Consider the following 17,936-nt stretch of genomic DNA (forward strand, 5'->3'; position numbering starts at 1 on the left):
TTTTCCTGAGACAGAGTCTTGCTCTGTTGCCCAGGCTGGAGTGCAATGGTGCACTCTTGGCTCACTGCAACCTCCACCTCCCGGGTTCAAGTAATTCTCCTGCCTCAGCCTTCCAAGTAGCTGGGATTACAGGTGTGTGCCACCATGCCTGGCTAGTTTTTGTATTTTTAAGTAGAGACAGGGTTTCATTATGTTGGTCAGGCTGGTCTCTAACCCCTGACCTCGTGATCTGCCTGCCTCAGCCTACCAAAGTGTTGGGATTACAGGTGTGAGCCACTGCGCCCGGCTGGCACTTTGCTTTTAATCCTCACTGCAACACTGTGAAGTGAGTGTTGGCAACTGTTAAAAGAGAAAGAAACTGAGGCACAGAGCCTAAAGGCAACTTTCCTACAGTCACCCAACATGTAAGCAATAGAGTCAGAATTTGAACCTGGGTTTGCCTGAACTTAAAGCTCTCATTATTGTACCTCACCAAAACCCACCATAGTTTTTGGTATCTCCACAGAGTGGCAAATTTTTGCACTTTGGGAATGAATTTGATTTTGGAGACCATCTGAAGTTGGATTTAGCTCTGATGAATTTAGCAATGAAGGGTTTGGATAATACTGGGGCCACTTGGTTTTTCAATAGAAACTAGAGACAGTTATACACTACAGAGATGCTTTGCTGATGGAGTTTGTAAACTGGCCTTGAAGGCTGTTGCCAAAATATCAGAAGATTGAAGAAAAAGTTCAGCCTCCTGAGGAGACATATTTGAAGGAAGTCATAGTCTTTTAGGTATAGTTTTGTTATGAAACAACAACTACAATAAACACTTGCTCTGTCTTTCCTTTATAGTCACACTTGGAAGGTGAGTGTTCCCCCAAACGTGTCTGGAGGCCTCCTCAATGCTCTGCATGGGAGCTGGAGCCCCAGGATTAGTGAGAGAACCCCCTCCCAGCTGTGGAGTGGTGGTAGCCTCTGCTGCCCGTGCTCCCATGTGACTCCTCCTTCTCCTCTCCCTCTCCTCTTCTGGCCCTTCTTCCAAATCTCTTCCTACCCATGCCAGGGCCTTCTTTCTACTCTGGGTTGGTTCACTTCTCTACCTCCTCAGCTCTCCATCTAAGGATCCCTAACTCTGAGGGCCTTTCCTGACCCCTCGGCTGGATGATGCCCCCTTTTCCCTCCTGAACACTATCACCATATCTGATTATATTCTATATGGTTAGTGTCTGCCCCCAGAAGCCTCATGGCGAGGGGACCTCTCTCTGTTTGTCAAACATGTCTGTCTACACTCAGTCCCTGGCACAGTGTAAGTGCTCAGCAAGCATGAGTTGAATGAATAAATAAGTGAGCAAACAGACACATAAACCCAGATCCATCCATTTATTCCTTCAGCCAACATTTTCTGGGATTCCTTGTGTGCTAGGCCTTGTACCAACATCTGGAGATGCAGAGAGGTAGGAGATCTGTGTGGCCTTTGAGGGGCTTTCACGCTGGTGGGGGCTTGGGCACAGATGCCACCAACCTGAACCAGGGGCTGCAGGGTGCTGGGTTAGGGGAGAGACACACTTACCGGCCTAGGGGGACCTCAGGAATTCTTTGGGGGTAAGGGGAGAACTCCTGAAAGGTAAAGAGAAGCCGAGGGCTAAGTTACATTTTGGGTGGATGGGAAGGGGTGTAGGCTAACTGGACTCTTACTCACTATTGGGGACCATGGATGCTGACCTGGCCTCAGAGTCCTCACAGCCAGCTATAGTCCCCTGGGTATCTGGTGCCTTCCAAGTGCCAGGGCAGGAGCAGGGCCATGGTACCATTTTGTCTTTCTTTCCCCTCTGTCCTTCCATCTTTCCGCAAAAAGACACAATGGCCTTCGATGTGGAGTGGTCCTGGGAACTCAGAGGTAACTCAGACATAAGCAGCAGGGATGTGCCCCAGGGTGCTCACACACTCCGAGAGAGTCCTGAATGCTTCAGAAGCAGAAGCTTCAGTCTAGGTGAAAGGCTTCCATCCTGGGTCTGTGAGGTGACATGGAAGGAACAGAACCCAGGGCTGCATGAGGAGGATGTTTAGCCGCACATGGGGACGTTCTCTCATAGGCAAGAGTATAGGTGTGATGGAGGGCTGACCTGGGATCAGAGGTTTGGCCCTTCAGGGCAGTCAGGTTCCACAGACAAGCTGGAGAAGCCAGGGGGTGGCATCAGGGACTTGTCCACATGCCCCAGGCCTAGTCTACCTCCTTCTGAATTGCACCTGGAGGGCTTTGGCTAGAGGAATAGGGTGTGTGCTGTTCCATATGTGGCTTGAAGGATGGGCTGGGCTGGGACGGAGCTTCAGTGTAGAGGCAGCCCTTGGATACTGGTGGGCTATGGCTGTGGGGTGGGACCCATAGGGTGGTCTGTAAATTGCAGCTGTGTGATCTGGGCAGTGGGCAGGGCCACTCCTCGCTGAATGTGGAGTCCAGATGTGAGGGGCTGTTCACCATTATGGGTTGCTAGGAGGTGGCAAGAGATTGCTTGATCCTTTTGGCTGCCTGTGCTCTGTCACTGGGTGGGTGGAGATAGCTGTGGACTGGGAATATTTGTCAGCCATGGGGTGGGAATTACAGATGTGCAGGAGGTAAAAATGGCTTGAACTCTGAGCTAGTTTGAGGACCAGTGGGTCCCTGGAATCCCTGACAGTCCCATAGCAAATGAAGGTCAAGTGCCAACCATCCTAGTAAGCATGGAGCCCCAGGTGCCAATAGCAGGCACTTGGCTCTGACTTCAAATAGAGAGACATTCCGCAGGGCTCTTCGAAGCACTGGTGAGGACTGGTAGGCAGAGAGAAGGCCTCAGAGAATGACCCTGGATGTTTTCAGCTGCACTTGTTAGAAATCTCGATGCCCGTCCCACTCCCACCCCACGGTTGTTGTGCTCACAATGCCCTGCTGGGTCTCCGCTCCTGGCTTTCCTTTCTTTCCTCTTCCTCTCCTTTTGGCTCCAGCCGCAGCATCATCTTTCTTCCTTTTCCTGGTCTTCATTATGTGTCTTGGCCTCTCCATTCCTCCCTGGTCACCTCCTTTTTCTCTGAGCTGGAGCTGTGTATTTAGTGTTGCCTGTGGGTTGAGTCTTAGCTTTTGTCTCCAGAGAGAGCCACACTGAGATCTGGAGATCAGGGAGATCCAGAGATCAGGCCTGGTGTGGGTGCGAGGCCAGGGAAGGAAAGAGAGGAGGAAAAAAGGTGCTTGAGAGAAAAACAAGAAAGGAAGTATTTACCTGCTCCTGGCCACTCCAGGACAGCTTCTGAGGTCCCTTACACAGCATTCCACCCTTGCTTTTCTTGAACTCTCAAGTAATCCTCCTGCCTCAGCCTCCTGTGTAGCTGGGCCTACAGGTACAGGCTAAGACCACTGTGCCCACCTTTACTTTTCTTGGGCATGAGGTGGATAGGGGGCTGGAGGGATGTCTAAGAAAGGGGAATCTAGAATATACCAGATGGGAGTGGAGGGAGAGGGAGACCCAGAGAGCAAGCACTTCCAGACAGAAACACAGAGAGGGGAATGGAGCAACTGGAGAGGCGCCAAGAGGAACAGGGAGCAACGGAAAAGTCAGAGGCAGGAAAGCAGAGTAGGGGACTCAGAGACAGAAAGGGACAGAGAAAAAGAGAGAGTGTGTGCTTTGGAGCTGAACTCATGAGAGTGCATCAGAGAAAGATGAAGGCAGCCAGGATGAAGGCAGGCGACAACGAGAAAGAAAAAAGCAGTGCAAGGCAGCTGCAGCCGAGGCAGGTGGGCAGGACTGTGGGGCGGGAAGTAAGGACCTCACACCTGGCCCCCAATCCTCCAAGCTGGCCATGCCTGGCAGAGTACGAGGAACTTGCCCAAGGCCCTGGTGTATGTGGACTGTGTGTGGAGGGTGAGGTGACAGTGTGTGGTAAGGAGGGATGCACTGCTCCCCCTGTCCCTGTGATCAGGTTCCAGTTGGCTCTGGCTGGTCCCCGAAGCTACTTGAGATCATCCCTGTCCATTCATCCTGTCCCCTCCCCACCCTGGCTCACAGGGGCCCAGAGGAACGTGGAAAAGGCTTTAGCATCCCTGACTTCTGGCCTGGGGAATGGGGAGAAAGATGTGTGTGTGTGTGCGTGTGTGTGTGTGCGTGCATGTGTGTGCGTGCGCAGGGGGGTGGGGAAGAAAAAGATCACTTTGGACATGGTGCCCCTTCAGCTTCTCTCTAGCTTTGCCATCTGAGAGTCTCTAGTGTGTTACCAACTCCCCTCCACCGCTATCTGCCGTCTGTCTTTTATCTCTCTGGTCTCCTTTCTGTCTCTCACTCTTACTCAGCCTTTCTGTTCCTCTCTGTGCATTGCCCTTTCTAGTTCTCCCTGCCTCTGGCTCCCGTTCTCTCTTTATCTGTGTCTTCTCCCTGTGTGGCTCCATCACTGGGTTTTCCGCTCTGTTGTGTGCTCTTTCTGTTTCTCTCTCTGTCTCTCTGGTCTCTGTCTCTGTCTCTCTGTCGTGCTCTCTGCATTTGCCCTTCCTCTGCTCTTTTTCTCTGCCTTTGCTTTCTGGTTTTGGTGTCTGTGTCCCTTCTAGTCTCTTTCATCTTCTGAATCTGCTTCTCTGTGCGCCTCTCTGTGTGTCCCTCTGTCTCTCACTCTGCCGATCTTTCTCTTCTCGTGTCTCGGGGTCTCTGCCTGTCCATCCCTGCCTCTGTGTGTGTCTCTCTGGCTCCCCCTCTCTGCCCCCCCCTTTTTTCCTGTTTCTAACACCCACACTCACATCCTACCTCTGGAGTAATTGCTTTTGTCTGGGTTGGACTGGACTTGTGGTGGGGGGAGGGTGGAGGGAGCGGGTGGCGCTGGGGGGGTTGGGAGGGACGGAGGTCGCTTGGTGGAGTTGAGGTGGCATCCACCAAAGCAGGGGTGTTGAGGAACAGAGGTACAGCCTGCCTAAGGTGCCGGGGGAGGTGGGGGCTTGGGCCATCCATCCTGGCAGGGTCTGGGGTCTCTGGCAGGGAAGGGAAAGAAGGCAGGCAGGCCCGGACATTGGGATTTGGAGATGATGTAGTGATAAAACAGACTAGCCTGTGTCTCTGTGGCAGCCCCTGCTGCCTCACCACCCTCCCCCACTCAGAGACTCAGGGTTGTAGCCTCTACACACACACACCCTGCCGTGTACACAGAGTCACCATGACACACACAGGGACACACCCAGAGCCTCTAGCCCACTTGTGGAAACACATTTGGCCGTCGGCACGCAGGGACACACAGCAACACGTAGACATACAGAGAAACCACACGGACTCTCCGACACTCATGAGGAGAAAGCGCTTCCAGTACACCCAGAGACCATGGCGCAGATCCCTGAAGCACACACAGCTGCCCACAGGCATAGGCACGGATCCACACGGGAACCTATGGAGGCTCACGCGCAGCAACATCCATGCTTAGACACGTTCTGGCAGGGGCACATGCACACCAACACACACGGACTTCCCAGAGGACATGGGAACACATAGCCACCCCATTACCTGGGGACAGAGGGGATCCCTGAGGTGCTCCTGGGATACATCCCCAAGGGACAGACAGAGACTTAGGGATACCGAGGGTCAGGGAGACACTAGTGGAAGTGTATACACAGCCACCCTGTGCTCCTGGGACACATCCATGAACTCATGGTCACAAACAGACATGACTCAGGGGCCAAGACGCTCGGTTCTGTGCAGTCCCAGAGTCCCACAGCAGAGCCTGAGGACACATGCACACCCTACGTACATGGCAGCTTGCACATCACAGACCTCTCCATGGAACCTCCTGTCCGAAGCTTCACAAGCCTCCCGCCCCCACCACACATGTGCAGGCCAGACCCTGGGGTGAGGCCAAGGCAGCTGGTGGGGGCAGCCGGCAGCTCTGAGGGTAGGCACAGGCTGGCCTTAGGGATTGCCCCACTGTTCTTTGCATCCATTCACCGTAGCCTACCCCAGCACCCTCCAGACCTTCCCCTGCTTCATGGGCTCAGGACAGTGTTTCCCTGGACCCCTAGGTGCCCCCTGCCCACCTCCCAGAGCCCTGTCCATCACACACCTTCAAAGGGCCCCATCTCCCTGAGCTGCTCCCAACTGAGGGGATGCCTGCTTTCTCCCAGGTGGCCTGTCCCTCAATTTATCCCAACCCCCTTACCTGCAAGTGTGCCCCAATCCCCATCTGCTTCCCTGCCCACTCCCATACTCACCCCCTCTCCTGGCTGTCCAAGCTCTCAGCCTCCCTAAGCTCTCCCGCTGTAGGGAAGTGGTAGGGGGTGCCTGGCCTCTCAGAGGCCTGGGTAAGGGGTACATTACGGTGGGGGACCTGGGTGCGGCTCCTGGAAAAGGAAGCAAGGCAAGCAAGGGAGAGAGAGAGAGGCAGAGGCAGAGGCAGGCAGCCAGCCAGCCGGCTTTATATCCCTGCCGTATTGATCCACCATGTCACAGCCTCGGTCGATAGCCAGCTGAGAAAGAGAGAGGGAGAGAAGGGAGGGGAGGTTTGGGGGAGGGCAGCCAGGACCCCTATAGTCCTCTGCCCATCTGGGTCCTCCTTGGTAGGCTGTGGGGTCATGTGTGAGCCTATCCAACCCCCGCAAAAGAGGCCTGCCTTATCCTCCCCCTCTTCTTGGCTGTGGCCCTCTCTCTAAGAGCCACCTCAGCCTTCATAGGAGAATTTAAAGCATAAAAGATCTGCCCGTTTCTTTCTGTTTCTTTGGAGGCTCCTTATCCCTGTGAGCATGGGGGTTCATGGCTGTTCATTGCCTCAGCTACCTTTTGTCCCCTATGGTCAGACTGGGTAGGTGGGAGGCTCTAATGAAATGTCATGGGTGGCTTGTGACTGACCAGAGTGTGAATCCTCTTCCTTCACTGTGGCCATGGGCAAAAGGGGAAAACTGTCTGAAGTCCTCTTCCCCAGCCACTGCTAGCCAGGTACTCAGGAGCACCCTGTCTATGTTGGTTTCCTGCCCTTTCCAACAGATGTTAAGTTTCTTCCCACAGCTGTGCCAGGCCAATGTTAGAGGTCACATTTAAACTCTTTTTCTTCTGGCTGCATCCCCTCCCCACTGGTCTAAGTGAGGAGAACACTTAGCCTCACTTTTTTTCTCAGCCTCCTCTTCCCTCTCCATAGAACCTTCTACCATCTGCCCCCACCAAACCTCCCCTGACCTGGGTGGGGAAGGCAGGAAAGGAAGAAGCCTTCCCTTAGTGGGAAGAGAAGTGAGGGGAGAGTCTCTGGGACAGTGTTGAGAACCCTGGGCCTGGGCTGTCTCCCCTCTCTGGGCCTCAATTTCCCCCCACTCCCATCCAACCCTGCCCAAGCTGGAAGGTCTGTATGGCTCTGGGATCCATAGGGATTGGTGCAGATAGGGGGCAGGGCCATCCAGAGGGTGAGAGCAGGGCCAGAGGGGTGCCTGCTGCCCCTCCCTCAGCCAGGACTGCCCGGGTCCCAGGTGCATCCCCCCAGCCCCCAACTCCCCAGGGCTCTGGTTCTTTGTCTGTCCAGATCCCCATCTCCTCCCAACCCAGCCTCCAAGAGGTTGAGGAATCACCTTAGCCTTGACCCGAGGGGGAGGGCAGAGGAGGGGCAGGCGGCCCCCACCCCCACCTCCTGCCCATGGCCATCCCCACAGCCCCTCTCCTCCCCGCTTCCCTAAGTACCAGGCCATCCCGCCAGCATCAGGCCAATGTTCCCTTTGTTAGGAAGGGGGAGGGGAAAGAGACCAGCTGAGGGGACGAGGCCTGACCCCCGACCTCTCCCCCTCCCTCCTCCCATCTGGGTCCCCAGGGGCTCAGAGTCCCCTTGACGGACAGTTCTGACCATCAGCCAAATGGCTCCAGGAGTGAGCAAGGGGCCAGGTAGGGGGGAGGGGAGAAAGGCCTGACCAGGGTCCTCAGCCCACCACGGATGTGTGTGTGGGCGTTCTGAGGTTGGAAGGAGGCCCGTAGGAGGGCTGGCAGGGGGAGGTGGTCACCCACAGAAGACAGGCTCTAGAAGGAGCCTGGTTGGATAGGGGGATACGGAAGCAAAGTGGGGCTCATCCCAGAGCCAGCAGATCTGGGCACCCTGTGGATAGGGGCCTGGCCCAGGCAGACTCCCCCACCCCACCCCCACCCTGCCTGCGGCATTGGGAGTGCAGCGAGTTTTTAAAAAAATTAAAAAAAAAAAAAGGAGCAGGAGAAGCTGGGGGAAAAATATATATAAGAAAAAATATAATAAGAACTAAGCGGTGGCTGCAGGAGAGAGAAAGGGCAGGAGGCGGGGAGGGGGGCGCAGGGGGGAGGGCGGCTTGGGCACTGGTCGCTGCGAAGGCCGGCCGCCGGCCTCTGCGCTGAGCCCTCCGCGTCCCCCCTGCCGGCCCCCTCCAGCCCCGATCGATCCAGTTTCTTGGCAATAAAGCATTTTTATTGTCAGCTGCCCTGAATGCCAAATGTGAGCCTGGTCTTGCTCCCCCCCAACCTGCTTCCTCACCACCCCTCCCCCAGCCCTCTCCACCCCTCCCCTGCCATTCCCCCCACCGCAGAATCAGCATCGTCTATCACCAAGACCCCCTCCTCTTCCTCCTCATCCATGTCAGCTGCAGTGCCCGCACATCTTCAATAATCCACCAAGCCCTCCACCCCTCATCTAGGCCTCTGTGCTCCCTTCCCTAACCCCAAACCTGCAGGGGAGCAGAAAGGTGGGCTTGGGATGGGTGGTCTTGGGGGGCACAGGGTTGGGCAGGAGGAGGTTCAGAGGGTGTTGGGGTGGCCAGGTAGGGAGATAATGGTCACAGGTTGAGGGAGGTATTAGCCAAAGTCAGGATAGCCAAACCCTGTTCTTCAGTAGCCAGCAGGGGACAAGAACAGGTAGGGTGTCTGTGGGCACCAGGCACTGGAAAGGGGAGAGAGACCCCAGTCCCTCTGCCCCTGCTTGCAGCACCTCAGCTCTTAGTCCCTCAGGGCCTGTCCCTGCCCCTTCCACACTGAACTTGGCCCTTTTCTCTGGGAGGCAGCTGGATGCAGGTAAAGGGAGAGGGCTGGGAGCTGGGTACCTTCCCATGCGTCAGTCTCAGCTCTCTGCCTGGAGCAGCCCCTTCAGGAATGGGGATGACACCACACACCCTGCCGGACTGCTGGTGTGAGGGGCAGAGGAGAGGGTATTTGGGAAGCAATTTATAGAAGGCCCTGGTGGCCCCACCTCGGCTTGCTCTTCCCCCTCCTTCCCTCTTTCTTTTCTCTCTTGTTTTCTTTGTCTCTCTTTCTGCTGTTCTCTCTCTCTGCCTCTTTATCTACATCTTCCTGTCTCTGTCTCTGACTCTGACTCTCTTTCCTTTATTGCTGCCTTTCCCTCCAGGGATAAACCTCCATATACTTCTCTTTTCCACCTTTATAGTCCCCAGTTACTCTTTCCCCACACCCCTCTTTTCTCTGCCCTGCTGCATGCTTTTCACTCCATCTTTTTATACCCTGCCTGTGCCCCACATCCCTTGTCTCAGCCCCATTTCTCTTGGTTCATCCCCCCTCCCACAGCTATAGAAAGAAGCGGAGGCTTGGGTCTTTGGAACATCAGCAGAACATGCAGAAAAAGGATCTTAAGCCCCTCTTCTCTCTCTTGGTAGTGTCAGTGTCTAGAAGAGTTCAAAGAAGTCTACACTCGCAGAGATGGAGCTGGGAACTGAGGGGTGAGGCCCGTCTGTCTGCCACAGACATGCTGTATTCCTTTGCTTAAGTCACTTGCCAGCCCTGAGCCTTGGTTTCCCATGAAAAGCGAGCTGCTCCAAGGGTGTTTACAGCCTCCTCTGTGGATTATGTTGCCTCGAAAGCCCAGGTTCCTCTGTCTCCTAGGGAGGGAGTTTGGGGCAGGATCTTCACGCTGGGGAACATGATCGCCCCTCCTCTCACCTTCTTGTGGTGGCTTGGGAAGGTGAAACTGCAGATATGGGCAGGTCTAGTGTGCTAAGACTTTTACTCTTGGTCTGGGCAGGAGAGAGGCCTGACCAGGATCATGCTTTAAGGAATATGGGGTGTGGATTTAAGATGCCTGGCTCCATGTCCATTGTCAGCTCCCCAGAGCAGGGGCCATGACATCACTGGTCCCTGGCTCATTGCCTGCCACACAGACGGGGTTCAAGAAACATTTGTGGAGCAAGTGAGGAAGAGCCTGTGTAACAGTACAGGCTAGGGTGGGGAGAGGGGAGGAGCAGATCCTTCATGGGAGGCATAGAGGGAGGAGAAGAGGGATTCAGACAACTTTGGGTTGAATTGAGGGGAAGTTGACAGATGGGAGCACTGGGACCAGGAGGAGGATCTCAGGATGACCGTGGGTGTCCTTTTCAAGCCTTCATCCTACACCTAGGACCAGTTACCCCCACCCTACACCAACAAGCTCTACATTAGTGCAGCTTTCACAGTTCCCCACCTGCAGCCTCACAGCTACCTGGTTTGCAGAGGGGAGTGAGGATCTCTGTGTTAGAGATATCCCTCTGATGTGGGAAGACGCCATTTGTGTTTCAAAGGTGTGTACAGATCCATTTATTTACCCACGTGCCATATGCTTGCTTATACCTGAAACAGTGCTTGTTTTTCACCAGTTATGAATTTTTTGTATTACCTTTAGACAAAAGTTTTCCATTTAGCACAAGGCTTTCCTAATAGAAGACAGAAAGGTCCCTCTGGGCTGTTTGGGAAAGACCAGGGTGTGACCACAAGAACCAGGTGTCAGCTGGGGCAGGGCTGGGTCCTGGGATGGAGATAAGGTTGGGAGGACTGGCTGAGGAGTATGGGATTCAGGCCAAGGCCAGAAAACCTGGAAAGAGTTGAGGGCTTTGGGGGTGAAGGATGAAGAGGGAGCAAGAGATCAGGGGACGCTTCTCCTGCAAAGACCATTTCACCACCTGCCTGGCTGCCTGAGGAAGGGCCCCCTGGACAGGGGCTGCTCTTTAGAGTTCAGAACATGTCCAGGTTTCCCACTGCCTGCCTTGAGAAGGGATCCAGGCACAGATTTGGAGTCCCTTTCCATTTGGCTCCAGTAGCCCCTCCTGTGAGTCCTCTTGGACTGACTGCTAGCCTCTTATCATCCTTCACTCATGCCGTTCCCTCACTGGAAGTGGAACCATTCTGGCAGCTGCTTATGTACTGCCTTCTGTGTGCTAGGCTCTCGGCCTGTGCTCCTGCTGACCTCTGACCACCCTAGGGTGTAGGCATTTTTATTATTCCCACTTTGCCAATGGGGACATTGAGGCTCAGAGAAGGGAAGTGACTTGCCTAAGATCTCTAGCCAGTGAGAGGTAGAGCCAGGACTGTGATTCTGGCTGGCCCTCTGAATTAGTTCCACTCATAAATGTTTATCAAGAGCCCACTGCTAGGGATCAAGCTCTGTTGGAGATGCTCAGGAACCTTGCCTGCCTCTGTATGAGGGGTACAAATCCCAGCTCTTCCATGAACTCATCAGGACACCCCGGGAAGGGGGCTTCTCGTATCTGAGCCTTATTTCCTCCTCTGGGTGATAACTACTACCTCATAGTGGTCAGGGAAAGAGGACATACAAAATGCAGTGTCACCTGACAAATGGCCATGACCTTCCCTCTTCCTCTTCTCCTCTCTGAATCCTGCCCATCCTCTAGGTTCCAGGTCTTTTAAGCTTTTATGTTTGTAGAACATTTTTTCCCAAAACACTGTCAATATTCATTGACTATTCAGATCCTCATCACTACCTTGTAAGAGAGGAATTATTATCTTGATTTTACAGAAGTGGAAACTGAGGCTTTGAAGACTTAAGTACTCTGCCTCAGGTGCTTGTCCCTGTGCAGGATCCATTTAAGTCATTCTTTCCACGTGTCTGTTGAGCACCCATTATGTGCCCAGTGTTTGTTGGGCACTAAAGATGTAGCAGGGAGCAGAACCAGCACAGCATACTTTCATGGAGTTGACAACTAGAGAGGATGCAGATCTTTTTTTTTTTTTTTNAAAAAAAAAAAAAAAAAAAACTTTAAAAATAAGTCAACACTTGATTATCCCTGACATTTCCCAATCCCCTTCCCTGCTTTGAAGTTCCTCCTCCACTATTAACATACTGTATACTTTACTTATCTAACTGGCTTATTGTCTACATCCCTCATTAGAATGAAAGCTTCATGAGGGCAGAACTTTGTCTGCTCACTCCTGAGCCCTGCACCTAGAACACTGCCAGGCATACAGTGCATGTTTAGTAAATATTTACTGATGAATGAATAAACTCAGGGAAACACCAGATAGGAATCTGAAGGAGAGTAAGTGCCAAAAGCACTATCAATTGCCCCTCATTACTGTGAGGACCCTCCCAAGCACGCTAGACTTGCTGAGATTGCAGCCAGCACCCCACACATAACACCTGCATCCTATATCCTGAGCAGAGCACATACACTCATATTTAAACTGAAGCCCATGCATGGCGTGACACCGCAGTTCCACACAAAAGATCAAGAGTCATAAAAACAGAACAGATACCTTTTTTTTTTTTTTTTTTTTTTTTTTGAGATGGAGTTTCACTCTTCTTGCCCAGGGTGGAGTGCAATGGCGCGATCTCGGCTCACTGCAACCTCTGCCTCTCGGGTTCGAGTGATTCTCCTGCCTCAGCCTCTCGAGTATCTGGGATTACAGGTGTGTGCCACCACACCTGGCTAATTTTTTTGTGTTTTTAGTAGAGACAGAGTTTCACCACATTGGTCAGGCTGGTCTCGAACTCCTGACCTCAAGTGATTCACCCGCCTCATCCTCCCAAAGTGCTGGGATTACAGGCATGAGCCACTGCACCCAGCCTGGGGATGCAGACCTTTAAGTGCAAATATATCAGTCAAATACAAAATCAGAAACTGGTAAGTCTGACCCGAAGAATAGACTAGAATAGGGAGCCAGGAGAGAGGGAAAGGTTATTTAAGCCAAACCTTAAAAGACGAGTAGGATTTTTAACAAGGTAAAGAACACAGGAAGAGTGTTCCAGGCAGAGGGAATGGGACATGCAAAGGACCTGGGGTTGCAAAGAGCGTGATCTAAAGAACAGAGAGGAGACAGCATGGCTTGGAGCAGGGTAGGCAAAGAGGAGAGTGATGGGGGAAGAGATGAGAGGTGTCAGCAGGGGTCAGATGACATAGGACTTTGTAGGTTGGGTTAAGGTGCTTGAATTTTATTCCCAAACATGGGAAGCCCCTGGAGAATCTTAAGCAAGGGAGTGACACCACCTGATTACGTTTTAGAAAGACCCTCTCTGGGGGCTGGAGGGAGACAAGACTATCTGAGACAGGCATGGAAGAAGGGACACCATCGGGGAGGAGGCCACTGAAGTCACTTGGGCCAGAGGTGGTGGTGACCTGGACTGCAGTGGGAGGAGTAGAGGAACCAGAGAGCACTTTTGGAATTGGTGACAATATCAAGGCTCAAAGAAGTGGAGAGCAGAGAGTGAGAGTCTGACCCTTCCACACCTGAGCTTTTCCTCTTAGCAGGTCAGGTGCTGCTTTTTCCCTAGGACACTGCGGGAAGCCTCCATGAGGCAGGTGCCTGGGTTGCTTCTATTTGGTGTTCTCCATGTGAACCCCAAAGTGCCCCCAAAGTTGGCACTGAGAAGTGTGTTGCCAGACCAGGATCTTGCATAGATGTGAATGAGAGGCCTTCACTTAGGAGACTCCATGGAGGAGGTGAGCTCTGAGTAAGGTATTATAGGAAATGAATAGATTTGAAGGTGTTGGTTCTCCTCACAGCTGGTCTTTCTGTATGAGCTTAGAGAATCTGCTAGGACCCCACAAAGTGGGACTGGGGAGCGTTGTGCAATCTGCATCCCAGAGTTGTGACTCAAGGTGGGCAAGTGACCTGAAGGCACTTCAGTGAATGGTTCATACTGGCAAAAGACCATAACTGGGGACAGGGATGGGAGACATGTGGATGTCTCAGACAGCAAAGCCCAGGTCAAAGTCCAATGTTTCCTGCTGAGCCAATGGTACAAAGGTGGGCAAGGGTTTGACGGAGAGGAAGAGAACAGTGGATGGTAATGTGGTGGACTTTGGAGTCCACCTGCCTGGGTGCCAGTCCTGGTTCCATCTGTGTCTCTAGGCAAATGATTTAACTTTGTTGGGCATCAGTGTCTTCATCTGTAAAATAGGTATGTTAACAATGCTTTTTTGTAGAGTATTGAGAAGATTCAGTGAGAAAATGCTTCTAAATATTAATAGTAGGTGGAAGGCTTCTTTTTAACTTGTCTAAAGCAGAACTCTTTGTTGTTGTTGTTGAGAAGTGTCTCACTTTGTCGCCCAGGCTGGAGTGCAGTGGCACAATCTCTGCTCACTGCCACCTCTGCCTCCTGGCTTTAAGCGATTCTCCTGCTTCAGCCTCCTGAGTAGCTGAGATTACAGATATGTGCACCACACCCTGCTAATTTTTGCATCTTTAGTAGAGATGGGTTTCACTATATTGGTCAGGTTGGTCTCGAACTCCTGACCTCAAGTAATTCACCCACCTTGGCCTCCCAAAGTGCTGGAATTACAGGTGTGAGCCACTGTGCCTGGCCTAAAGCAGAACTCTTGATACCCTTTCCCAAGCTTCTCCAGGAGCTTATATCCATCTCAGTAAATGGTTGTCACACCAACAACCTAGACATCTTCCTTGATCCCTCACTTTCCTTCAAATGTCCAGAGCTCAGAGTTGGCTTCAATGATGACAGGCACAGTGTCTCATGTGATCTGGGCCAATACAGTTCTGTTAAGTTAAACTCTTCTAAATCAGTGTAGAGCACCTTCTGTAGGCAGGGCCCTCTCTGGATGCTGCTCAGGGTCCACACACTTCTGAGACAGGCATGGAGAGGTTGAATGGCTTGCTGGAAGTCACACAGCCAGGACTCTGCAGCCTTTGCAGAGGCTGAGAGAGGCCAAGACCACTTCTAATTCTTGAGCCTCCTAGTATAGTAAGAATGGAAGAATACTGAAATGGAGTTACAGACCTGTGCTTTTTAGCAATGACAACAATAAAATACCACATTAACTGATATTTATAAGGTCAATTCAGGATTTATTAAAATAAAATCCATAGTATCTTACAGATGGTATGGTCTGACAGTGTCACTTAACTATAAAGTAGAAAATACACATCTTATTTTAATTTCATCCCTTCAGGAATGTGACACATGGGCCAAGTGACACAAAGGTCACAGCTAGTCCTGCAGCTGGGACCTAACTACCTATTTATGTGACACCTTTTTAGCTATCCTCAGTTGCTTTTGCAGAGATGCAAGAGGCCCAGGACCTCACGGACTCTGGAGGAAGAGAAACGTGCATGTGATCAGTGTAACAGCAAGGCCTGGGGCAAGGGGAGTTGGGCTCTGGAATCGGCTTGCCTATGACTGACTCTGGACAAGTCCTTGCCCTCTCTGATTCACCTTGGGGTGCTCCTCTGAAAAGGGGGTGGATAATAACAGCCCCTGCTTTAGTGGATTGTTGGGAAGATGCCAAAAGATGATGCAGAGAATGCATGTAGCACATGCCTGCACCCAGCAGGTGCCATGTAGCTGCTTTTGTTACTTAGTAGAGTAGTGGGATGGTCTAGGGGCCTGGGACATCAAGGCTTGAGAGCTCTCCAGGAGCATGGCCAAGCTGAGCTGCCCTGTGTCCCCAGCTCCTGGCACAGGATCTGGTACAGTGGGTCCTTCCTGAAGGTGTGGAACTGAATCATGTGGAAGAGGCTCTTGCCCAGGTTGAGCAGGAGTGGAGCACCAGGGGAGAACAGGGGAGCTGAGTGGAGGGCCTTGCCTTCTTCTCCCACCTTGTGAGGACAGGTGGGCGCTCCCATTCACTCCCTTTTGCAGGGTGTGGAGGTCATTGCCCCTTTGTCAGCTTCTTCAATAAATCAATACCAAGTACCTCCTGGGCTGCAGGTCTGGAGACACAGTGGTGAACAGGACAGACTACAAGCGAGTATTATTATTATTATGTTCTAATCTGAATGTTTAATGTGGGTTCACATTAACTCATTATTAAAAATAAGTAAAACAACAAGTGAATGGATAGAGAAAGAGGGCTCCGTCCAGCCTCGTGATGGGAATACACCATGAACCAAGGATTATGATTAATCCAATTTTGTGCACCTGGGATCCTTCTAAAAGACAGGATGAGACATAATGGGACACACATGCTCCCTGTGCTGGCATAAACATTCAGGTTGGGAGAAAAGAGGTAATAAGCACGTGACACATGGAAGCTTGAAGGTGAGACAGCAAAAAGTGCTAGAAGAAAGTGCAGTCTGGTAGAGGACATAGTGATGAGAAGGGCCATGTGAGGTAGGATGATCAAAAGGTCTCTGTGGAAGGGATGTTTACGTGTAATTCTGGAATAAGTAAGGGGACGAGCCATGGGAACACTATGGGAACACCTCCTGCACCAGGCAGGAGGAAGGACAAGAGCAAAAGTCCTGAGGCAAGAGGAAGTGCGGGCGTGGATTGCAGGAGCAGAAAGGCAGCCAGCTTGGAGGAAGTGAGTGAAGGAGGTGGGGAGAGAGGAGTTGAGGCGGGCAGAGGCCCTTCGGAATGAGGCATCTTGAAGCTGGCTCGCTTCTCTGGCCTTCTCTGTGGCCAGTGTTGGGTCGTTAGTACCCTGGACAGCGGCCTTGGCCCTTCTGAGCGCTGCTGCTATGGGCGTTCCCTATTGATATTAAGTCTGTTTCTGGGCAGTGAAATTGGGGTGGGGAAACAGATGATATGGCAGTAAGCATGACTCGGCCCCTGCCCACAGGAAGCGCACAGTCATTGGACAAGATGTTAATGTACAGTTTAATGAATTTTTCCTTTTTTTTTTGAGACAGAGTCTTGCTCTGTTGCCCAGGCTGGAGTGCAGTGGCGCGATCTTGGCTCACTGCAACCTCTACCTTCCAGGTTCAAGCCGCAGCCTCCTGAGTAGCTGGGATTACATGCATGCACCACCACACCCAGCTAATTTTTTTGTATTTTTAGCAGAGACAGGATTTCACCATGTTGGCCAGGCTGTCTCAAACTCCTGGCCTCAAGTGATCCAGCCTCAGCCTCCCAAAGTGCTGGGATTACAGGTGTGAGCCACAACACCTGGTAGTTTAATGAATCTTGATTGAGCAAACATATGCATACTCATCACTTGGGTGGAGACACCAAAGGCACCCATAAGCTCCACTTCTGTGTGTCCCTTCTCAAACATACTCCTTTCTCCCTGCTGGAGGTAACTACAATTCTCACTTTTGGGATAACCATTTGATTTTCTGCAGTGTATCATATAGTATGTTCTAATTTTAATTTAAAAAATGAGTACAGGCCAGGCGCAGTGGCTCGTGCCTGTAATGCCAGCATGTAGGGAGGCTGAGGAGGGAGGATCGCTTGAGCCCGGGAGTTCAAGACCAGCCCATGCAACATGATGAAATCCTGTCTCTACCAAAAGATACAAAAATTAGCTGGTGTGGTAGTGTGTGCCTGTGGTCCCAGCTATGCAGGAGGCTGACGTGGGAGCATTGCTTGCTGGGAGGTGGAATTTGCAGTTAGCTGAGATTGTACCACTGCACTCCAGCCTGGTTGACAGAGTGAGATGACCCTAGCAAAAAAAAAAACAAAAAACAAAAAAAAACCCGACCTCCCCCTTCAAAAAAACAAGTATATCTCATTATAAAAACTGGTCATTACAGAAGAGGTTATAATTAATTAACTTCCAGACTATTTCTTCTACATTTGCTTAATACTTGTGCACCCATAGAAAATATTTAGTCTTAAAAATAGATGTATGTGGCCGGGCGCGGTGGCTCAAGCCTGTAATCCCAGCACTTTGGGAGGCCGAGGCGGGTGGATCACGAGGTCAGGAGATCGAGACCATCCTGGTCAACATGGTGAAACCCCGTCTCTACTAAAATACAAAAAATTAGCTGGGCATGGTGGCGTATGCCTGTAATCCCAGCTACCCAGGAGGCTGAGGCAGGAGAATTGCCTGAACCCAGGAGGTGGAG

The 17,936-nt window shown here is 51.9% G+C and overlaps 1 protein-coding gene and 1 long non-coding RNA gene across 3 annotated transcripts in view; one reads left to right on the top strand and one right to left on the bottom strand.

Annotated features, from left to right (window-relative positions):
• Nucleotides 1–17,936, top strand: part of POU2F2 (POU class 2 homeobox 2) — an 88,337-nt gene that overhangs the window by 18,864 nt on the left and 51,537 nt on the right. The window lies entirely within an intron of this gene.
• LOC119467571 lies at nt 1,349–6,432 on the bottom strand. The gene is made up of 2 exons (XR_005196111.1): nt 6,191–6,432; nt 1,349–3,155 (listed from the first exon to the last, which is right to left on the bottom strand). It is a non-coding gene; the product is annotated as an uncharacterized LOC119467571 (long non-coding RNA).

This window comes from Cebus imitator, unplaced genomic scaffold (genome assembly GCF_001604975.1).
Source record: "Cebus imitator isolate Cc_AM_T3 unplaced genomic scaffold, Cebus_imitator-1.0 Scaffold306, whole genome shotgun sequence".
NCBI classification, from domain to species: domain Eukaryota; kingdom Metazoa; phylum Chordata; class Mammalia; order Primates; family Cebidae; genus Cebus; species Cebus imitator.